The following is a 24,473-nucleotide window of genomic DNA, read 5'->3' on the forward strand; positions in this document are numbered from 1 at the left end:
GAATAAAAATGGGACAACTTGATAAACCAAAAGGATTGGTAAAGATAACCTTGATGGGCATTTCGCAATGGATCTTTTAAATATTTTGTTACAGGGTTTGTCTGTGAGAAGTTTGCCTGGCATATGATGTCCACTATTCTAGTGGGCACCTTGCACCAGTCTAATCGACCCTTATTGATGGTGGTTGTAAAGTCAACCTTATAGACAAGCTATCCTAGTGGTAGCATGGACCAGCAGTCTTAGGCTAAGACTTCAGAGAGCATGTGAAGCAAGCTGTTTTACCTATTATAATCCCTTGAGTACCAAATGAAAGGACACCACACAAGGTATACATCAAATATATATGTATTTATTCTAAACCCAACCCCTCTGCACTCTTTATGAGGTCAGAGGTTAAAGTATAGCTCTATTCGATTGTTAAATAGCAATCATAAAAGCATACAATTATAAAATACATAAACAATTTCATGTAAAAGCTTGTAGTAAAAAACATTAAATGTAGTCACATTAAATATTACAGTATTACAATCTTAAAAATATAACCATCAATACTGTACAAGAAAGAAAAAGCATTCAAGTAAACATAAGTTTCCTGATATAAAACACTTTTTTCAAAAAGGCTAGAATTCTTAGAACACTGTTAATTATAATGACAGTAGAGCAGGGCGACATTGGCGTAATCAAAATTGTTTTAAAATAGGAACAAGTTCAAGTTCGTAATTTGTATAGCGCGCTACTCACCCAGAGGGTCTCAAGGCGCTTGAGGGAGGGAGTGTGCATTATTTATCGAATAGCCAGGTTTTTAGCTGTTTTCTGAAGGAGAGGCGGTTCTGTGTAAGGCGGAGGTGAGAGGGGAGGGAATTCCAGGTTTTGGCCGCTAGGTAGGAGAAGGATCTTCCTCCCATGGTAGATCTATGGATGCGCGGAATTGCGGCGAGGGCTTGATTGGATGACCGTAGTTGGCGGTTAGGTGTGTAGAAGGACAGTCTTGTGTTGAGGTATTCGGGACCTAGGTCGTAGAGGGCCTTGTGTGCGTGGGTGAGGAGACGGAAGGTTATTCTCTTGTCGACTGGGAGCCAGTGGAGGTCTTTCAGGTGACCATAAATGTGAGCTTGACGGGGGATGTCTAATATTAGTCTGGCTGATGCGTTTTGGATGCGTTGGAGTTTTTTCTGTAGTTTGGCAGTGGTTCCGGCGTATAGGGTGTTTCCATAATCCAGTCGGCTAGTGACCAGTGCGTTGGTGACTGTTTTTCTTGTTTCAGTGGGGATCCAACGGAAGATCTTTTTGAGCATGCGAAGGATGTTGAAGCATGAAGATGAGACGGCGTTGGTTTGTCTGGTCATCGAGAGGGAGGAGTCTAGGATGAAGCCCAGGTTACGTGCATGATCTGTGGGAGTGGGTGCTGAACCCAGGGCCGGTGGCCACCATGAGTCGTCCCAGGCCGAGGGGGAAGATCCTAAGATGAGGACTTCCGTTTTGTCCGAGTTAAGTTTTAAACGGCTGTGCTTCATCCATTCGGCTACTTCTTTCATTCCTTCGTGTAGATTGGTTTTTTTTTTTTTTTTTTTTTTGTTTTTTTTTGAAAACCTTTATTGTACAAGGAAAGCTCACAAATACGGGCCTACAACCCACGAGGGCTGGCCACCACATGGTAGATAACGTAATAAATGAAAAACAAAGTTTCAACAGGATATGTCACCAGGAGCACAGGAGAAACAATAAGAGCATCGAGCAATCAGCAAGAACAGGACAATAAAAGGTTAATTTTCTAATGCGGGGTGGGGAAACAGAAGAATCATGGGCCGTGCAAAAAACAACCAGGGAGGGGCCGCGGCAAGCCGCCATCTTACGATCACAGAATGACAAAAGAGGCCATACCAACATAGCTATCAAAGAGTATAAACGTAATCGGAATATAAAGAAACGATAATGGCATCAATCAAACCGCACCTACCCGTCGCCGCCCCCACCCAAATTGAGGAGACATGATCAAAAAGGCCCACATAACAAAAGACGATACGATACGCATCCCAACAAAATAAAAAGACCCCCATAAAGGAGGAAAAAGGGGAGAGGGAAAAAGGGAACGAAAGAAGGGACTCTCACCAAATCACGCACCCCCAGGAGTGAAAGCAGGATAATAGAGTCCGGCAAGCGACATAGCAAAAATCGATACCGAATTACCCAGCGAGCTACAATCAGATACATACCGGAATACGAAAGTCACAGAAACTCCCCAGGGGGATACAGGAGGAGACGGAGTCCCGGAAAAAGTGAACACACAAGAGCCATAGAACAGAAAAAGAGGAAATAAGGGAGGAAAAAGACCCCCCAATACGGACAGACCCCCCCAACCCACCCCTAAAGCCCACCCTGCACCCCTGCAGAAGGCTACGGCCTACCCCCCCGCAGCGTGCCTGTCGCCCTAATTAGAACCCGAAATATAGCGGAGCAAAGTTAAGTCGGAAACAAAGACAAAAATGGGAAGGGAAGAGAAGGAAACGAGGGATGGGAAACACACACAGACATACACGGGGGAGGGCCGGGAGACAGGAGTAAACGCACCCAGCCACCCGCCTGAGTCGAGGAGCCAAGTCCCCGGGAAGCCAAAGAACATCGGGTTAAAGTCCAGGGGCACCAGTCAATCACACAGAACCATACCGGGACAGGTTGACCATCCAAACCAGTGCAAGACTACCGCACACAGATGCCAATATACATCAGCCCTGTCCTTGTTTGTCCAAAGTGGAAACGGTCCGATCCAGCGAGGACCAGGTTACGAAGAACAGGAGACAGACAGCAGGAAGATCCAACGGCAGTCCGGAAAAGGCACGTAAAGTGGAACACGGACGATCCAGGAAAGTCACGAAGTGTAGCAACCGATGCAGGCACAAGTCCAAGGATATGTCCAGGAGAACCGACCCATCTGGGCCAGCACAGGAGACATCGCCGGGCAGCAGCGACCGAAAGGAAGGGGGAGAGTCATGAAGGCCAGGCCAAGTAAAATCCAGCTCCCGGGCCCGAGAAAAAGAAGGTAGCGCAGGAGGAGGAGGCGCCAACAAGTTCCGTACAGCAGCAGACGCGGTCGGAGCCGGGGCCAATTCCGCCAGGATAATTCCAGCCGCACCCCGCGGCGGCACAATCACATCTGGCCGTGGGGGCCCAGGAGGCCCGCCGTGAGGAACCATCTCCGAAGCTAGGATAGGCGCGGTCACACAGAGCCGCCAGGAGAGCAGGGTGTCCAGTAACTCCTTAAGTGTAGGAAAACATTCACAGTATCCGGCACCCGGGCCATGCGGCGGGCCCCCAGCGCTCGCCCAGGCCCGGTCAAGACACTCGGGGTCGGTCGCCATTTTGAGAGTCCGACAAGGCAGCGCGGCTGTAAATCTCCGCCGGGGCGGCAGTAAGGCAAACAAAGTCCCGCTGACCGGCAACAGATCACCCCGGGCAGGAAGGAGGGCCATCAGAAGAAAGGGATTCGCCGGCCACCCAACGCCGCCGGTCCCGTTCTCCGAGTCCGGGCGGCAAAATCAAAATGGCCGGACCGGAGAACAAAGGGAGAGCAAGCCGGACACACGAGGAGCTTCGACCACGGAAGGCAGCGCCTCCACCATAGGCCTCCTCCCCACAGGAATCGGCCAGGAAGGACCTCCGGCCCACACGAACAACGGCCCTCCGACCACCTCCTCCGCGCCCCGGAGGGCAGATCCGCAGGCTCCGTCTGGCCCGGGAGCCGGCAAGAAGATCCAGGCAAGTCCGCCTCCGACACCCCAACACAATCGGGGGCACTGCACCGGATCCACAGCAGCCAGGATAACCGGAACAAGAGGTAAGTGCCTGCAAGGCGTCGTAGCACCACCACTCAGCAAACAGGGCTTCCCGGGGCAGGATTACAGCAGGATAAATGTGAAAACCCAGGCGGGCGAACGGAGCCGAGCTAAAGCGCGGCCATCTCGGTCGCGAGCTAGGCTCCTCGTGTAGATTGGTTTTGGCGGTGTTTGGGTCTTTGGTGAGGGAGAGGATCAGCTGGGTGTCTGCGTAGGAGATGATGTTGTGTTGTCGCGCGATGGATGTGAGGGGACTCATGTACACGTTGAAGAGGGTGGGGCTGAGAGAAGATCCTTGTGGTACGCCGCAGATGACTTCAGTAGCCCTTGATTTGAATGGGGGGAGGCGTACTCTTTGGGTTCTACCGGCGAGGAACGAGATGATCCAGTCCAAGGCTTTTCCTTGTATACCGGCATTGCTGAGGCGTTGTATGAGGGTGTTATGACAGACTGTGTTGAAGGCGGCGGAGAGGTCAAGTAGGATGAGGGCAACTGTTTCTCCGTTGTCCAATAGAGTTCGAATGTCGTCTGTTGCTGCGATGAGGGCGGTCTCGGTGCTGTGTTTGGCACGGAAGCCGGACTGTGAGGGGTCGAGGGAATTGTTGGATTCAAGGAAGGTGGCGAGCTGACTATTGACGGCTTTCTCAATGACTTTGGCAGGGAATGGGAGGAGTGTGATGGGGCGGTAATTCTTAAGTTCAGAGGGGTCTGCTGTGGGTTTCTTTAGAAGGGAGCTGAGTTCGGCATGTTTCCAGCTTTCTGGGAAGGTAGCGCAGTTGATGATATCGCGGAGATGGGGTGCGATGATGGAGTCTGCTTTGTTGAAGATGTGGTGGGGACATGGGTCGGTTGGCGATCCTGAGTGGATGGAGTTCATTAGGCAGATGGTAGTCTTCGGTAGTGATTGAGTTCCAGGCGCAAAGGTTGTGAGAGTGCTGTTTAGGTTCGGAGGTGGGTGGAGTGGACTGTTCTTCGGATTGGTTTTCAAAGCTGTTATGTATGTCGGCGATTTTATTGTGGAAGAAAGAGGATAGAGAGTCGCAGAGGTCTTGGGAGGGAGTGATGTCGTTGGTGCCGGCGGTGGGGTTGGTAAATTCTTTGACTATGTTGAATAGTTCCCTGCTGTTGTGGGCGTTGTTGTCGAGCCTATCCTTGAATGCTGATTTCTTGGTGGATCTGATCAATTGATGGTGTTTGCGGGTGGCGTCCTTGAAGGTGGTCAGGTTGTTGGATGTTGGGTTTTTTCTCCAGGATTTCTCGAGAGTACGACATAACTTCTTGGATTTCTTAAGGTCATCGTTGAACCAGGGGGCCTTCTTGCTACCTCGTTTGATCCGTTGTTTTTTCAGGGGTGCTAATTCGTCAGCGCTGTGGGTGATCCATTGTGTGAGTTTGGTGGCAGCTTGGTTTGGGTCCGATGATATGGCAGGAGGGTTTTGGTTAAGCGATGTGAAGAGTTGGTCGATGGTGATTTTGTTCCAGTTTCTTCGAGGAATAGGTTGTGGGTCGGGGTCTTTTTGTAGCTGAAGTGGACGCAGCTGTGGTCCGTCCAAGGGAGAGCTGTGGTGTGGTCGAAGGAGATGTGTTTGCTGGAGGTGAAGATAGGGTCGAGCGTGTGTCCGGCGAGGTGGGTGGGGGTGTCAACAAGTTGTTTGAGTCCGAGATTGGCCAGGTTGTCCTGAAGGGTGGAGGTGTTGCTGTCGTATCTCTTTTCCACGTGGAAGTTGAGGTCTCCCAGTAGAATGTAGTTCTCGGAGGTGAGGGCATGTGGGCAGATGAAGTCAGTGATGTCTTGGTTGAATTGTTTGCGGGTACCTGGTGGTCTGTAGATGAGGGTGCCTCTGAGTGTGGTCCTGGGGTCGGTGTGGATCTGGAAGTGAAGGTGTTCGGCGGTCGCGAGGTTGTCATCGGAGCTGGTCGTGATTCGGATGGTGTACTTATGGATGATGGCGATGCCTCCTCCTGTTTGGTTGATGCGGTCTTTTCGGATGATTTTGTAGCCTTCTGGGATGGCTATGGCGATGTCGGGCGCTGATGAGGCGTTCATCCAGGTTTCTGTAAGGAAGGCGACGTCCGTGGAAGTAGTGTTGAGTAGGTTCCAGAGTTCAATGGAGTGTCTGGGGACCGAGCGGGTGTTCAGCAGGATGCACTTCAGGTGGTTGGAGTCGGAGCTGTGTTTAGAGTTCGTGGAGTTGGTGTGGGTCCTGATGCAGGGGAATTTGCAGGAGTGGCAGGCGAAGGGTCCATGGGTGCGTCCAGGGGCAGCTTCGCAGCATTGTGGTGTGCGTCCGGGGTTAAGGGCCCAGAGGGTATCGGCGTCACACGTTATACGGGAGGGGAGGGTTGTGCGAGGACCAGTGGGTTTGGCGATCGGCGCGGTCCAATCGCGGACGGGCTTAGACGGGCTTACCTTTGGCGCGACCGCTGCGCGCGAAAGTATCTGTCATACGTGGATAGGGGAGGGGCGAGGGGGGTCAGCTGGGAGGCGGGAGCGGGGTGGAGATCAGGGCAGGGAGGCACAAACAACAACAACAAAATGGCAGCAAGCCAGTAACCAAACAGGACTGGGGCACGATCGGCAATAGCGCGAAGCAAATGGCAGTGGCGCCGGCACAATCAGGCAAAATGAAACTGCAGGCAGCGCAGCAGCACAAGTTTAAAAGTTGAACAAGCGCACCTTGGCAATCAAGCGCTACGATCAAGTATACCTCAGCAATTTATAATTGGTAATAGGCAGGCGGGGCAATCTATCGCTACCAATTTAAATGAAATAATTATGCAGGCTCAAGCAGTGCACGGCGAGATCGCTACGATACCAGCAAGGTGAGGCAGGGAGCAGCGCGTGGAGCGACCGCTTCTGCAGGCAGCAGGACGGTCACAGCGCGGCCACGGTGGAGAGGGGTAGTCAGTAATAGTGGGAGGGAGGGTCAGCTGGGAGGCACAAACAACAACAACAAAATGGCAGCAAGCCAGTAACCAAACCGGACTGGGGCACGATCTGCAATAGCGCGAAGCAAATGGCAGTGGCGCCGGCACAATCAGGCAAAATGAAACTGCAAGCAGAACAAGCGCACCTTGGCAATCAAGCGCTACGATCGCTCTACTAACAACCGCCTGTTAGTAGAGCGAAATTTACAGAATAGAATGACATGAATCGTAGTTTGGGGGGGAAATATTATCACAAGGACAGTGCTGGAGATCATATGTCCAATCATTCATAACAGGGAAAGTAACTAATCTATGAAAGATCCCTAGCCTAAAACGGGTTAATAAGAACCGGGCACAAAGGATAAGTAGGGTTGAATATTAAAAGTAGTTAAAATCAATTGATTATGCGGGACAGTGGGCTTTGAAATCTCAGATGTCATTCTCAGGGTATCCAGCAGCATTAGACACACTTTCCTCAGATCCTTTCTGGTTACTGCCTTAATAGACAAGCATTTGCAATGCAATAGGTCTCGCCTTAGGAAATTTTGAGCTATTGGTATTGTAAATGACACATTTTTTATTTATGTGTTGGTTTTGAAAATAGCTAAATTAATAGCTTTGCCATTTGCAATGCCAATACTTACAACTTTCGCAAATGTGACACCTATAGCATTTGTAATGCAATATGTGTTGTATTTACGTGACTTAGATGTATTGATATTACAAATAACAATGGCTTTTAATTTTTTAAATAATTAATACTTAAAAGTAATTGTAATTTATAATGGCAATAGCTTAAACTTTTGTAAATAACTTTTGTGAAGATTATCTTCATTGTATTTTATTGTGACGAAAATCCAAGAACAAAAGTGAAATATTAACATCTTTTTGTGACATTTGTAATAAAGCTTGAAACACTGAGAGAACATATTTGAACCAGTTATTGTTGAAAGGTTGCACAGATTGATGCTGTGGTGGCTCCGAGTGATGTTGTGGCGTTCAGTGGTGCTGTGGTAGTGCATAGTGATGTTGTGGTGCCCCTGAGTGATGCTGTTGTTGTGCGATAGATAGAGTGAGGGCGATAGATAGCTAGAGGGAGGGGGAAAGATAGCTACAGGGAGGGCGATAGATCTATAGAGTGAGGGCGATAGATCTATAGAGTGAGGGCGATAGATCTATAGAGTGAGGGCGATAGAGCTATAGAGTGAGGGCGATAGATAGACAGAATGTATTTATGTTGCACTGAGTAGAGTGTAAGTATGAGGTGTGTGATTATATGGCACTCAGTGGTATTATGTGGAGTGTATTTACGTTGCATTGAGAAGAGTGTAATTATGTGGCGTGTAATTATGTGGTACTGAGTGGTATTTGGAGAGTATCTTGCATCGAGTGCAGTGTAATTATGTGGTGTGTAATTATGTGGCACTGAGTGGTATTTGGAGTGTATGTTGCGTTGAGCGCAGTGTAATTATGTAGCATATAATTATGTGGCACTGAGTGGTATTGTGTGGAGTGTGTGTTGTATTCAGTAGAGTGTAATTGTGTGGCGTGGCTGGCTGGCTGGATGGATGGATGATGGATGGATGAATGGGCAGTGTAAGAGAGAGAGTGCAGACAGTGACAAAGAGCTTGGGAAGTACAGAGGAAGAGAAAAAGTGTAATAAAGAGGGAGGGAAAATAGAAAATGAGTTAGAAACAGAATAAGCAAGAGAACAGGTAGAGAGAGAGAGAAAGGGAATGCTGAAGAGGGACAGAGAGGGTGAACACGTAAGATTGATTGGGAGAGAATGAGGAGCAAGGACAATGAAAAAGAAAGGATGAATGGAGAAAGGGGGAGATGGACAAAGGCAAAGAATGAGCGAGACTTAGAAGGAAAAGAGTAAGAATGAGAGAAAGAGAAAAATACTAGAGAATGGGAGAAACACAAAGCAAAGAGAGTATAATAGACACGAGAGGCAGAGAACATCTTGTTAGGTCATAAAAGAAAGATTGTAAAAGATAATGAAAAAGATTAAAAGAGAGAGAGGGAAAGAGATAGGGGCAGGGAGAGCAAGTAAAAGATTTAATTGAAGAGATTAACATCCAAGTATGGTGTTAATGATGACCGACTCGGATTGAAAGACGACGGAGCAGACCGTCTTTGAAGGGGAGATATGAAGGGCATCTGTCAGCCCTGAGACGCTTGCTTTGAAGGAAACAAGTTACACGTCCTCACAACCCCGCACAAACACGGGGCACCAGTTGGAAGAAAGACATGGACACTGCAAGTGCTGAAGGTTGCTACACACCATGTAACTAGGGGACAGACTAGTAAGCTGGACTGTTGCAAAGAGCCCGTTACCCCTTCCTGTGGGTGCATGACTGGCCCTTAGCATGGGCTGCAGAACAAGGCAGGCAGTGGGCGTTGCATCCTGCACTTCAGGGGCTTGGAAGTGACGGGTTCCGAAATAGAACCTAAGCCACCTTAAGTACTTCATATTATGGAAGCTTCTTTAGGGTTTAGTACCGGAAGAGCCGCGCTCAGAATGTCAATTCATTACGTAATTTCTCTTGAATTCCACGAACACATTTGCACTCACCGAGCACAATGAGGCTGGTGCCATTTTTAGCAACCCACTTATTATGCACGATAATTGTGCATTGTCTGCTTGTGCAAGACGTGGGGGGTGCATTCTTATGGCCATGAAAGGATGCATTCAAAAGCCAGGCAAAGGCAGCTACCCGACCGCCAGCGGGTGGAGCACTGCAACGCCTGCGCTTGTAAATACAGCCAAACACAAAAGAACCCAACAGAAACATGCCAAACTCTGCCAGTCAATGACCTGTGAGGCAGCTGATCACAGCGGTTGGCTTCCTTGCTATCAGCTCGTGTGTCCAGACAAACTCCGAAAATAAGAGTACACTGGGAGGGGGGAGGAGAAACACGAGAGACGGAGTGAAGAGAGCGTGAGGGATGGGACATTAGAGATTGTTGACAGAGCTAGAGATAAGGGACAGAGAGAGAAAACAAGTTACAAAAATAAATAAAAGTACACTGGGAGGGGGGAGGAGAAACGCGAGAGACGGCCTGGCGGCCGTCAAAGTGAAAGTACGGCCGGCCGGCCGTGGGCAGTGAATAAATTAGGGGAGGAGAAATGCCTGAGGCAGAGCGCACGCTGGGGGATGCCTGTGGGAGGGAGGCAGATGGCTTTGATGTGCACGCGCTTTTCACGGGCACTGCATGGAATCGCCCCGATGGTTAAGCTCTGGTTAAGCCCCTAAATTCTCGCAAGCTCAATGCGCAAGCGCATTGACAGGCGAATCCTAAAAAAATACTGTAAATGGCCCAAATCCATAAAAAATCGTGAACATATCTTAGCCAGGGAATCCTCATTACTCCTTCCAGTTTCATAATGTCTAAAAGGATATCTCTGTTCAGTTTTGTTTAATCTTTCGTCCATAGCCTGTGCGACAAGAGCACAGGCTCTAATCTAATTAAATCCGAGATAAACGGGAGGCCTAATTCTGCGTGGCAAATACACCCCGAGGTACCACTTGGAACGGCTAAAATGTATTTTAAAAAAGAGTTTTCAACTGTCTGTATGGGGGTGAGGTCGGCAAACCCCCATACCCCACTCCCATAAAGATCTGCAGAAACACACTTAGCCTTATATATTTTAATTAATTCCTCAGGAGGTCTTTTGCCCAATTTCCTGGCGAAGATAGTGAGGGCAGAAGTAGTGCGTAAAAGAGCCAATTTTTTTGCTGCTACAGCTTGTACCCAGGAATCATTCTGGTAGAAAAGGATACCCAGATAAGAGAATTTTTTAGTAGCCTCAATCTTTTGTCCTGCAATAAAAATATCTTTGTTTATCTTAAAACCTCTGTCACAGCACATAATAAAAGTTTTTGAAGAGTTAACCCTTAAACCCAGATCTTTCATGAAGAGGGTAAAATTATCCACGACGCGTGGTGGTCCCACCTGTGTACGTGACATCAGGACAGCATCGTCTGCATACAGGAGGGCTGGGATTGGGCGGCCATCTACTTGAGGAAAGTCCTGCTTATCTTTACACAAGGCTTCCTCAAGCCCATTTATATACAAATTAAAAAGGAATGGAACCAGGACACAACCCTGCCTGACTCAACTCCTAATCGAGAATGCGGCCGAACACTCGCCCTTCAAACCGTGCCTTAGCGTCACTATAAAAACGTTTAAGAAAATAAATAATATTCACATCAACCCCCAGATCTCCCAGCAATTTCCATAATTTTGAGTGGACCAAACAGTCAAAAGCGACTGAGAGGTCCACAAAAGCTAAAAACAGGTTCCCTTTCTTGGCCCTTGTGTATTTCCCCACCAACAACGAAAGATTCAAACCCTGTTCTACTGTCCCCAAACCAGCTCGAAAGCCATATTGCAAATCAGATTGGATCGAATTTTCATCAGCCCAGTCCAATAAACGCTCTAATATGACCCGGCCTGCTACCTTCGTGATGGAATCCAATAAAGAGATCGGTCTGTAGCAACCCGGGTCATTCCTGTCCCCTTTTTTGAAGATAGGCATAATGGTAGACTCTACCCAAGTGGGTAGGAAACCAGCATTACAGCCTGCATTAAGCACCTGCACAAGAAGAGGCCCCCACAGAGGTATAATTGACGTAAATATGTCAGAAGTGTCCTTAAACATGTCGGAGGTAAAAGTACATCACAAGTTACTCAATTAGCATACGATAGGTTGCACAAATACAGTTATTCCCTAGGGGCCTCACAAACTACAGAAGTGGTATAAGAACAACATGAGAGTTAGACAGCAGTCCTAGGGCCTGTAGAATCGCTGGGGCTACACTAAACAACCAAAGGTTAGGAAGTAGGAGGCCCACGGGAGACACGTGCAGTGTCTAAACACAGTCGCGAGTTACCATTGACTTATAATGGGAAACAAAGAAGTTACAAAGTTACTGTTTAAGGACACTTCTGGATGGACTACGATAAAACTCCTTTAGACTAGGACACTTCGAGAGTCAAGACCCACGGGAGCACCAGAGTACTCATGTTACCTCACCCAGGGAAGCCGGGTGCCTAGGTGCCTTTTGGTGTCTGGTTTCGTCATCGTTTTCTATGGAGATGTGCAAAGAAGTGCTGCAGGCGACCAGAGGAAAAGTGTCCGGGTGGATCCAAGGGTGGATCGATGATGTGAAGAACCTGAAAGCAGAGGGGACAGAGTCTGGGTCACTGGGCAGTGACCAGGAAGGAACCAGGAAGGAACCAGGGAGGAACCAGGCAATGTCACGTGCTTGAAGGTGAACTTGTCTCTTCAGCCACGAGGTCCAGGAGGCATCGTTGATGACCAGGCGCTGGATTCGAGCTGTCCCACGATGGATCTAGTTGACTGCGGTGTCGGTATCCAGATTGGACCCAACAACCCAGCAAGGTCTGTGGCACTTCTCCTTTGAAGGGAAGCTGGAGCAAGCCTGGAGCAACCAGGAAAGCAGTTTAGTTCGATAGAAAAGTCTTCAGGGGGCTCTCTAGCCAACATGCAAGGAACCGGGAAGACGCGTTGAGCTGAAATGCAAGAGCGGGCCCCACACGGCACTCGTGGAGGGCTGAGCTTCGGTGCAAATGAGGCTCGGGTCTGGGGCTTCTCGTACCCCAATGCACAACTGCGAGGGGACATCGGTAGTCGAGCTGTTAGAAAAATGCAGGATGTCCAGGGTGTCCGGTCCCACGTCTCTCGTGTCTGCCACGGGTCTCAGCTTTGCTGTGGATGTGGGTCGGAGTTAGAGAAGTCTGAGAGTCCAGTTCCTGAGTCGCTGAGTCTTAGGGTTCCGGCGGGAGCTTAGACAGAGCAGACCGGCAAGTTAGTGGTGCTGCCTGTTTGCACAGGGTGGTCACTCCTTGACCACAAGGGAGATGTCTTCCGTCATCTAGTTAGAATAGAATGTCGAAGGTCCAAGAGTTCTGTATCAAAGTTTCTTTCCAGGATAATCTAAAGTCCTGGGGACACAGCTCCTATACTTATACTAAGCTAAGGGGCTGGATTACCTACCTAGGTCCCTCCTATGGGTGGACCTGAGAAGGGGGTGGTTACACCCCTTTCCCTTTGTCCAGTTTCCCGCCAGAGCTGGGGCTGGAGTGCGCCAGCAACTGGTTCGAACCGGGCTATGCATGGAGCACCTTGTGTGCCCCAGGCAGTGTCTCAAAAAGCATCTGCTGATGCACCCCTCCTTGTCCCAATACACATCTGCCTGTCTGGGGAGGTGCTAGCACCTCCCTGGACAGGAAACCTATTGTCCAGGCCTCCCCTGCTGGAGTTTCATCAAGCAGCAGGAGGTCAGACTTGTGTCTGTGGCAGCAGCATCCATTTTGTGATGCTGGGGCTCTGTTTAACTTTAACCGGGTAAAGCAGTAACATACATGTCTTTTCCCTCTAGAAGGGTGGAATGCTACCCCCGCCGCCACAATTGGCGGGGGGGGGGGGGGCGGTGGGGTAGTATTCCAAAGTGTTTGACACCTTACACGACATGTTTTGATAAAGCCAAACCAAAGTTAGCATTAACCGCGAGGATTATAATGCACTTAAGAGTATATTGTATGGCTATATCATAGAACAGCTATAAGGAGATGGTTCCGAAAGCTGTAGAGGGGCTCAGCTCATGCTAGGGCACCCTCTCCCATAAAACCAAGCACTCTGCCTCCAGGATTGTCGAGGCCTACCATAGGAGTGAATTATAGGTGCATATGTGTCTATATGTATAGGTAGATATAGGTATACTATATCTAGGTAAGGGGTGATTACACCACCTTACCCAAGCTGAGTGATCAGCCTGTGGTGTCAGTTTGGAGGGCCAGCCAGGGGTGGCATAATACATGCTGCAGCCCCTGGTAGGCCTTGGATGCACCTATGCCCTGGGTACCTATGGTACACTATACAGGGGCTCACAAAGATGACCCAATACCCAATCTGGTATGTACCTAAAGTACATGGTATCAATTTAGAGAGAGAACGGCTGGGCTGTGGGTCTGATTAGCAGGCCCACAGCCACACTAAAGTCGAAAAACCAGAAAATCACAGCAAAAAGTGGGGGTGACCATAGGAAGCAGACCCCACTCTCCTACATTGTCATTAGTACTTTTATCATCCAGCGAATGGGACTTGGTTGCAACTTGTGTATTTACCCTGCCTGCACTCTATAACAGTTTGTGTGACGTCCTAATTTGTCCATGTGAGAATAGCTTATCCAGCATAGCTTTTCCTTGCATTTCTTTGACTTCTGTTTCTCTGAAAGGAGCGTGGCCTATGTAGTTACAGGCGTCGCTTAAGCATGCAAACTACATGTGACTTCACTTGTATGCCAACCAACGTGTGTGTATATGTATGTGTGTGTATATATATATATATATATATATATATATATATATATACTGCTCCAAGTTCGTCCCTTCGGTGAGAAGCACTCAAACGCCAACACTGTGCTCAAAGCAATGCTCAAAAGCCTTTAATTAGGTACAGATGCAAAACAGCCCGCTGATCCATTGAGCAGCTGTCACACCACTTGCGCCTGACGCGTTTCGAAGATACAAACTTCTTTCTCAAAGGCTGGTGGTGATAAACAGACATGCACCGTCCAGTTCTTAACTACTCCTAAATACACGTGATTGCGCACCACCAAAGTCGAAAACCCAGAAAATCACAGCAAAAAGTGGGGGTGACCATAGGAAGCAGACCCTACATTGTCATTAGTACTTTTATCATCCAGTGAACTGGACTTGGTTGCAACTTGTGTATTTACCCTGCCTGCACTCTATAACAGTTTGTCTGACGTCCTAATTTGTCCATGTGAGAATAGCTTATCCAGCATAGCTTTTCCTTGCATTTCTTTGACCTCTGTTTCTCTGACTTCACTTGTATGCCAACCAACGTGTGTGTGTATGTATATGTATGTATGTATGTATGTATATATTGTATGTATATGTGTGTGTATATATGTATATATGTGTGTGTGTGTGTGTGTATATATATATATATATATATATATATATATATTTATTCCAACACAAGGTTACCCCATAAGGAAAAGACGCCATCCAGGTAGGTTTCACGTTTTATTTGCAGGTTGCCAGCTTAATGCAGATGAAACAAAGTCCAGTAATTTCGAAGCCTGACGCGTTTCATGCTCTGATGAGCATTTCTTCGGAGGCTCTTTAAACACTGTGTGAAGCACGAACGTTTAAATCACTAACACCTGCCCCAGTGGGCGTTGGCTTCCCTGAGCCTTCTGGTGTTCGTAGTCACAAATATTTACTCCAGTGAGCTGTTCACAAACCATGTCAAAATATTCAACAGTTGATTAACACCCCAGTGGGTGTGGAAGTTGTCCCTTTTACTCTGCACTGTGAAGTAATCCTGCAAGAAAACCACCTTCCTAACCAAGCTGTTCGTCGGGTGACTGCAGCTTCTAACCACATTCATGTGGCGGGGATTTTCCGATATATATATATATATATATATATATATATATATATATATATATATATATATATATATAATATTCAGGCGAGGTAAAGTTTTATTTTCGTTCTTTCACAGCCAGCAAGATGCGTTTCGGGCTTCAATAGCCCTTGACCACATATATATATATATATATCAATCAATCCTTTCAGGTCACTGACCATGTCATGAGTGATGTAATATGTGACGTCATCAGCAGTGCATTACAGGGGCGCAACTATAACGTTCAAATTTTTCTGATTTTGTACGAGTGAAATGTCCAACTAACTAGAACGTCCCTGAAACCTATGGTTTTTCAGTGAATTTCAAAGGTTTTATGTTCATTAAACCTAACATTTTTTCAGTGATTTAAAATTATCATTCCATTTTCAACCTTGCGAAAACAGCCAATATCGCCAGTTTTGCAGCAATAGCTTCCACAAAAAAAGTCGCCACAAATGAGAGCAAGAATTAACACTAATAATATGCAGAGTAGGCGTTCATGTGCAAAAATAACACGAAAACACCACTTCCCGATATTTTCAATGAGCAGCCAAATCTGCGGTGCGATCCAAAACTGGTGATAAGCTGCGTTAGCAGTAGGAATGTAACATCTGCCTTTTACTGGTGTAAAGTAGAACGACTACCTACAGTGTGAAAGGAAGCCCAGCCCAGAATCGCATCCGAAGACCAACACCTGTCATAGAGCTACTGATCATGCACCTCTGACCACCAAGGAGGCCACAAACCCCCTCTTCCCCCTCCCCCCCCCCCCCCGGACCACCACCACAACCCCTCCCCCCCCACTACCATCGAGGCAGCGCAGAACAGGACACCGGACCTTCGAAAAACGGCAGGACCCCTCAGCCACTGAATAGCTGAATGTTGCGAGATGTGGCAACCAAAAGGACGCAAGTTACCCACCAATAATAATGCACATAATACGAAGTGTAGCGGTGATGTGCTGGACAGACCTCACTAGGCAGAGCACAAACCTCTCCGTGTGCACATATACTGCTGGTGCTTGTAGTGTTGTGGACAGTGGAGGCAACCATGTTACCTCAGGCAGTGGGGAAGATCTCGGTCATGTACCTGTGTCGTCGTCCCCTGTAAGCGGAAGCGCAGTGGGCTGATCCAACGTATGTGCATAGAATTGTGAATAAATAGGCCGGGGCTCTGGGTGTGGTTCACTTGTATGAAGGCCGACGCATCTGCCAGAGAGGGCGGCCCTCACCCTGCCACGTGGTTGCCGTCATGACCGGGGGCCACCTCAACACAGGCCCCCTGCGAACCCAGCAGCACAGCAGAGTTATATCTGTACAGACTACTGCCTTCGATCTACACTGCGGACAGCAGGGCTCACAATTCAGATGGAGTCGCGATTGCAGATGACGCAGTCCAGTAGGCAAGACACATTGCTCCCAGTGCGGCCCGCCCGGACCACGCATCAGAGCACAGTGCGCACACGCTGAGCGCCAGAGATTCCACTAACTAACTCAGTGTACCACAAGTCAACGCCACATGGCCTTAAGGGAGAATTCATTAGACACGCATTAGACCACGCATCATGGCAGTCTCCGCATACGCTGAATGCTTCTGATGCCACTAACTGTGCAACTCTACACAATACCACATGGCTGTGGGCCCTTGCAGACCGCTGCCTCCTGCCTACACTACACAATTAAAATTGAGTCTTGATTCATTAATTGCATAGTCCAGTAGGCAACTAAGTATAACGTCCCTCAAACATACATAATCTCCTTTTAGTATCCTTGCTTCAAGAACTTGTTTTATATCCGGTATAGCTTTACTACAATGATCAAATTCATCTTGCAAGTCCAAAGGACACTGAATGACAGTCTACACTGCGGACAGCAGAGCTCACAATTTGAATTCCGTCTTGATTTATTACTTGCAGAAAGGATTGTACTGTATGTCCTCGGATTTTGTCGAGAGTAAGTGACCAAAAGCATTCCTTGATATCTGTACTGACTACTGCCTTCGATCTCCACTGCGGACACCAGGGCTCACAATTCAGATCGAGTTGCGATTGCAGATGACGCAGTCCAGTAGGCAACATACATTGCTACCAGTGCGCCCCTCCCGGACCACGCATCATCACCGGCTGTGCACACGCTGAATACTGCTGATGCCCCTATCTCAGTGCACCACAACTCGTGGACCCTTTATGATACAATGTTTTGTGTGTAATTTCACATCTGCTGCCCCTACCTCAGTGTACCACAAGTCATGGACCCTTTACGATAGAATCTTTTGTGTATTTCACATCTGCTGCCCGTACCTTGGTGCAGCACAAATCCTTGACCCTTTATGATTGAATATCTGTGTCTGATCCAATGATTACTGTTGTACTTGTTGCCAGCACCAACCATTCCCGGAGGGCTGGCTTACACTCACCCCACACGCATCCAGCAAAGATGTCACTGGACATGTGACCCTGGTAATAAAAAGGAGTCGAGTGCATGTGCCCGTACCCAGTTCCACTATCTATCTAACTGTGTCCGTGTGTTCATTATGTATGCAAGATGCTGCCCCTGGGCCCTACCACATTACATTGTGCTGTGGGCAGTGTATGTAACCATATTACCTCTGGCAGTGGGGAAAACTTCGGTTATGTAACTTTGTCTCGGTCATTGTACAAGTCCTTACGTAGAGACTGGATCATTAGAGTACTGCAAGGAGAGTGAATTTATAAGTGCTTGGGGATTGGCGGAGTGAATATATAAGTACATATGTTGGCGCAGCCTAACCCCGAACACGAGCTTGGCTCTAATTGGTTGCCCTCAATGTGCCAAAAACTGAAACTTGAACTTTGAATGGCCCTGTATTGCTACAGCTGCAACACGCCACTGAATGAGCAATAAACATTCATATCCACACAGATGTGTCATGTCCACCTTCTTTCATGTGTGGAACTATGGATGAATGTAGGGTCAGTGATTTCCCCGTACCTTCCATGTTAGGGGACTTGGCTCACCGAGTGACACATTGGCGCTTGCGACCCGGTTGAAGGCAGCACTACAACAGGGACACCCGTATCAGTTGATTCCTCATACAACCCAGGACAGAGCCACGCCCATAGCTCCGGAGTCTTTCTTCATAGCGTCATGCAGGACTGGCATACGCCAGGCCAGCCCACTCCGCTTACGCTACATGGCCCAGGTTTTCATTGCAGTGATCTGCGGGTCACAGCCTAGTTGTCAGTATGCCACAGCCACTCCCTCATGGCTGGTATACACCCACACCACACCCATTCCAGCACAGGCGTCACAGGACATGTGACCCTGCCAATAAAGAAGACCGGGCACACGTGCTCTACGCCATTTCAGAGTTGCTCGCACCGGATGCACTGCGGCTGGCACAGGCACACCGGCACAGGACGGTGACTTTCGGTCCACTGAGGTACGGGTACCGTAACTGCTGAGTGGGTGTGCAGCCTTCGGTGATGGCCCGTCCCGGCGGTCTGGACAGCTCAGGTTTTGTGTGCCCTGCTGGACCGCAGTGTAGGCCTGAGCCATCAGATTGCGCAGGCCTACCGCCACGTGGCTTTGCCTCGTTGGTCACAGAGTTAGTGGCACCACAAGGGCTGAGCTGGTGTGCAGCCTACGATGAAATGCCGGGTGTATGTCCTCTGCCATGGTGAAATCAAGACTCCGCACCAAATGTGAGACATGGTGGCCTGCGGAGCGGGGCTGCATGATATGCAGGGTGCCCTGTCCGCAGGCCCCGGGCTTGGGGCTTGCAGCGCCACGTGGTAGACCCTCTTTTCTACACGCAGATTGGGAAAGGTGAGCAGAGAGGCTTGTTTGTGTAGCAGCGGGCAGTCCCCTCCGGGCAGTGGGAGTGGATGGGGTGCAGCAGCCTGGGTGCGCAGCGGCGGCAGTCACCTCCGGGCAGTGGGAGTGGATGGGGTGCAGTAGCCTGGGTGCGCAGCGACGGGCAGTCACCTCCGGGCAGTGGATGGGGTGCAGCAGCCTGGATACACAAAGGAGGGTCAGCAATTTAGGAGTGCGCAGTTGTATGTAATCTGCCATTACTGATTCCATACTACGTTTCAGATGAGTAAGCTTGAGGGCTCCACTATGTCCCGGCACGTGGTTGGAGACACACCGGTGGCAGAAAGGTGAGCTGTGAGGGTTTTTTCCACAGTGTGGGCACTCACTTTCCCTCTCCATCTCTTCCTTTCTCTCCCTCACACTTTCTCTCTCTTCTTCTCACTCGATCTCTTCCTCTCTCACACTGTTTCTCTCTTTCTCTCTCTTCCCCGCGCTCTCTCTCTCTCACTCTTTCTCTCTTTCTGTCTCTCTCACTCTTCCACTGTTTCTCTCTCTCTCTCTCATATCTCTCTCTCTCTCTCTCTCATATCTCTCTCTCTCTCTCTCTCTCTCATATCTCACTCTTTCTCTCTCTCATATCTCACTCTTTCTCTCTCTCATATCTCACTCTTTCTCTCTCCTTTGATGGACGCATGACGCACAATCTTATCTTGCTTTTTGTCTTCCACGTTCTGATTCACAGATTGACGGCATCCCCCCTCCCCCGACACGGACCTCCCGCCACGAGACGATGACTTCAGTTCCACTGAGTCAGTGCCACCAGAGCTGAGCGCGTGTGCAGCCTGCGATGATGTCACCATCCTAGCAATCAACACCCACTTTGAATTGTCAGCTTGGCTTGACGGCATGTACGCAAACGGCTGAGGAGGTTGCTTCGGCACGTGGTGGACCCTCTTCGACACAAGCCAGTGGCGTAAGGTGAGCAGAGAGGCTCGTTTGCGCAGCAGCAGGCAGACACCTCTGAGCAGTGGAAGTGGATGGGATGCAGCAGCCTGGGTGCGCAACGGCGGGCAGACCCCTTTGGGCAGTGGAAGTGAAAGGGATGCAGCAGCCTGGATGCACAAAGGCGGGACAGCGATTTAGGCGTGCGCAGTTGTATGTACTCTGCCATTACCGATTCCATACTATGTTTCAGATGACTAAGCTTGAGGGCTGCAATATATCCCGCCACGTGGTTGGAGACACACCGGTGGCAGAAAGGTGAGCTGTGAGTATTTTCTATTCAGTGTCAGCACTCACTATCCCTCTCCATCTCTTCCTTTCTGTCACTCTCACTCTTTCTCTCTGTCTCACTCTTTCTCTCTCTTCATCTCTCACACCTTTTCTCTTTCTCTTTCTCTCTCTCACTCTCTTTCTTTCTCTCTCTCTCTTCCTCTCCGCCTGGGTGCACAGGAACGGGCAGACACCTCTGGGCAGTGGGAGGGGATGGGGTACAGCAACCTGGGTGCGCTGAGGTGGGCAGACACCTCTGGGCAGCAGGAGTCGATTCGGTGCAGCAGCGTGAGTGCGCAGGGGCGAAACAAAGAATTAGGCGTGCGTGTGTGTGTGTGTGTGTGTGTTGTATGTACTCTGCCATTTACTATGTTTCAGATGACTAAGCTTGAGGGCTGCACTATGTTCCGGTACTTGGTTGGAGACACACCGGTGGCAGAAAGGTGAGCTGTGAGGATTTTCTCCACAGTGTCAACACTCACTTTCCATCTCTTCCTTTCTGTCAGTCACACTTTTTCTCTCTTTCTGTCCCTTCCTCTCTCTCCCATTCTTTCTCTCTCCCATTCTTTCTCTCACTCTTCCTCTCACACTGTTTCTCGCTTTCTCTCTTCCTTGTATCTCACTCTTTCTCTTTCTTCCTCCTCTCTTTCTCTGTCTTCCCCTCTTCCTCTCACTCTTTCTTTCTTTCTCTCACTTTCTTTCTCTCTCTCGCTCTCTTCCTCACAGCCTGGGTGCACAGGAGCAGGCAGACACCTCTAGGCAGTGGGAGTGGATGGGGTGCAGCAGTCTGGGTACGCAGGAACGGGCAGTCACCTCCGGGGAGTGGATTGGGTGCAGCAGCCTGGGTGCACAGCAGCGGGCAGACACCTCTGGGCAGTGGGGGTGGATGGGGTACTGCAGCCTGTGTGCGCAGAGGCGGGAAGACACCTCTGGACGGCGGGAGTCGATGGGGTGCAGCAGTCTGGGTGCGCAGGGGCGAAACAGAGAATCAGGCCTGTGCTATTGTATGTACTCTGCCATTACTGATTCTATACTATGTTTCAGATGACTTAACTTGAGGGCTGCATTATGTCCCGGCACGTGGTTGGAAACACACTGGTGGCAGAAAGGTGAGCTGTGAGGATTTTCTCCACAGTGTCAACACTCCCTCTCCCTCTTCCTTTCTTTCACTCACACTCACATTCTTTCTCTCTCTCTCTCTCTCTCTCTCTCTCTCTCACTCTCTATCCCTTCCTTTATCGCTCTCACACACTCTTTCTCTGTCTCTTTCTCTCTCATTCTTTCACACTGTTTCTCTCTTTCTCGGTCTTCCTCTCTCTCACTTTCTTTTTTTTATCTCTCTTCCTCTCTCCCACTCTTTCTTTCTCTCCCCTTTGATGGACGCATGACGCACAATTTTATTTTGCTCTTTGTCTTGCAGGCTGTGATTCACAAATGGTCCAGGGATGACACGCCATGGCTGTACATAGTTTTATTTGTTGTTTTGCTTAAATAAAATGTTTTATATGTAAATCCATACATGACTGTGATTCTTATTTGTCCAACCTCTTCTTAATCCTAATTGTGCAACATCAGCCAAATTGTTACGTTCCAGATTTCCTAAGGTTGCTGTCACATTTGTTTGTGGGGGGGGGGGGAGGGGGAATGGCAGACATGGGGCTTGTGGCAGGAGGGGGGTCGGGGGGGGGGGGGGTCGGAGCAGTGTTGGGAGTCCGAGCCGCATGATCGTTGGCTCCATTGCATCTGTTGTCGTTTAGGGCTGGGCTCCCTTTCATGTTGCAGGTTGTAGTACGACTTTACACCAGCTAAGAGCAGGTGTGAACTTCTTGTTACTAACTCACCTTATCACCTGTTTTATACTCTCTTCGACGATCTTGCTGGTGGTTGAGAAACTTGCTAAGTGATAGGTTCGCTGCTTTTTGCACGGGAACACCTACTCTACATCTCATTAGCAATATTTTCCGAGGTCATCCGTGACAATGCTTTTTGAGGCTGCTATCGCTGGTAAACTGGTGATGTGGGCTGTTGCTCCAGCTTGTGAATGGTGCGTTAAATGTATCACCATTTTGTTTGCGATAAAGTGCTGTTAACTTGGCGAGGTGTCCTTGAGAATATACCCCTTGGTGTTTGAAAGACTTAAGAAGTCGTTGAGTGTCACGCTGAGACCAGTGCACCCATCGCTTTCACACGAGGTGCTGCGCTGAGCCGCAACTCCTTTTTTTTAGGTCTCGACCTCTGCCTATGCGCTTGCGCATTGCAGATGTCGAGACATATAGAGGTGCAACAGGAAAGCTTACCAAGAGGGCTTTGGCAGGCGGATTTTGCAGAGTGCATCTGCCCGTGCACGCGCTTGCCATTTGCTCCCCGAGCCGCCTCGCATCAGACCCGCCACAGCAATGCCGAGAGCTTCACACTTCAAAGGTTCCCTCCCACCCTTCCGACTTCAGGCATTCAAGCATGAAGCTTCCCAAGCGCGCTCTCGGCCAGCTTTAATTACCTCGTGTTTCTTGTTTTCACTTGCAGCGTGCGCTCACCACACGTGCGACGCTGGTCTTCAGAAGGCACTACTTTAACTTCTGAACAGAGCGAAACAAGAATAAAGCGCTCCCCACTCGCGGGATGCTGGACTTCAGAAGGCACTACATTAACTTGCTTTTTTTCACTTACAGCGCGCGCGGCACCACTCGCAGGACGCTGGTCTTCAGAAGGCACAACATTAACTTGCTGAACACATAGAAACGCGAATAAAAAATGGAACCAAATAGCAAAACTCGGGGATCACAGTTGTAAATATGCCCAAAACGTTAGGTGAACCGTCTAAAATCAAGTTGAGCGCCTCGAAGCCTGCATAGACATTCACTGTGTGAAAACATAAAACTATAATAACAAGAGTTCTGGACGCTCTCAGCCCCTTCCCTACCTGCGCCGTGCACATTGTTGTGCATTTAGGAAGTACACGGTTTCACTTCTGTCGAGATGCTGAAGTCCGTCCCTTCCAACCCTCTTATCACTTATTTAGCGAATGAGGGCTAATCAGCTTGTTTATTTAGTCTACCTATGTGCTGCCAGTGATCTGATCCCCCGGAGATGAAAGTAAGTCTCATCAGTCATCAAAGCATGTTCTGCGCCAAGGCGGTGACAGGTGTCAATTAATGAGGTTACTTGCAGTGTATCCTGTACCTCGAGGTTGTGCCTTGACATATACATCACTTAGTAATATAATTCAGCCAAGTGTGAAATAATGTAACATGGGATTTGTAACTGCAACTTGCCATCTTGAATTCTTCACCATAATAGAAGTGCTAAAGGATTTTGATTATATAGTGACGTGATATTTCCCACCCCCCTGCCCCTCTGCATAGGTATGAGCATAATTGTGTTTAATCACCAGCACCATGGAACCAATGGTGTACGCAGCATTATCTAAAGGATTAAAAGGAACGGGCAACTGAATCTCGGGTAGTGCAATTGCTGTTTAGGGTTTGTATACAGCTTTAACATCTCATTGGAGGGCCTGAAAGTAACAGTTATAAAGCCAAGTACGAGTCAAATGTGGCTAGCTACAAAGCATCCTCCTTGTCTCTGTTTTCGAACTATGGATGTTGGTGGTTTGAAATGGATCAGTCGGAGCATTACAGGCACAGATCAAACACACTAAAGTAACTTGAGGCCCAGCTCCTCAACAAAAGCCGGTCTATTGGCGCTGACTGGCTGTTTTTGACTTGAAACCACTCCTTCAGGAAAAGGCTGTTATTTTGAACTTACAGCTATGTTGAATGAATGGGTTTTTGGAAAAGGGCATCACTTCAGATTAATTTGATTTGGTTATTCTTATTCCCTTTTTAATTGGCACGGGGTTTTAGGAAAACGTAACCATCCCGTGGCTGACATTTAAAGCAGTAACTGATTTATCTAGAGTATGATGCCATTTGTGGATAATTTTGACAGACTGGGAAAAAACAGTCTACTTGTATGATCTTCTGTTTTCCCAAATAAATAAATACAAATATATTGATGTATTCTAGATTTATGCAGCACACACCTGTATCTGTAGTCCTGTTAGAAGTTCAGGATATCCCTAACTGCAACTATGTCACACATTTGATTTTCAGATGAATCTTAATATTGGTTTAGCGTTGGGCAGCATGCATGTCTCGCTCTTGTTTCCGTGTACT

At 48.6% G+C, this 24,473-nt stretch overlaps 1 protein-coding gene across 2 annotated transcripts in view; it reads left to right on the forward strand.

Annotated features, from left to right (window-relative positions):
• Nucleotides 1–24,473, forward strand: part of NGLY1 (N-glycanase 1) — a 213,168-nt gene that overhangs the window by 1,229 nt on the left and 187,466 nt on the right. The gene's annotated exons all lie outside the window — the stretch shown is intronic.

The sequence above is a fragment of the Lissotriton helveticus genome, chromosome 10, assembly GCF_964261635.1.
Source record: "Lissotriton helveticus chromosome 10, aLisHel1.1, whole genome shotgun sequence".
NCBI lineage: Eukaryota > Metazoa > Chordata > Amphibia > Caudata > Salamandridae > Lissotriton > Lissotriton helveticus.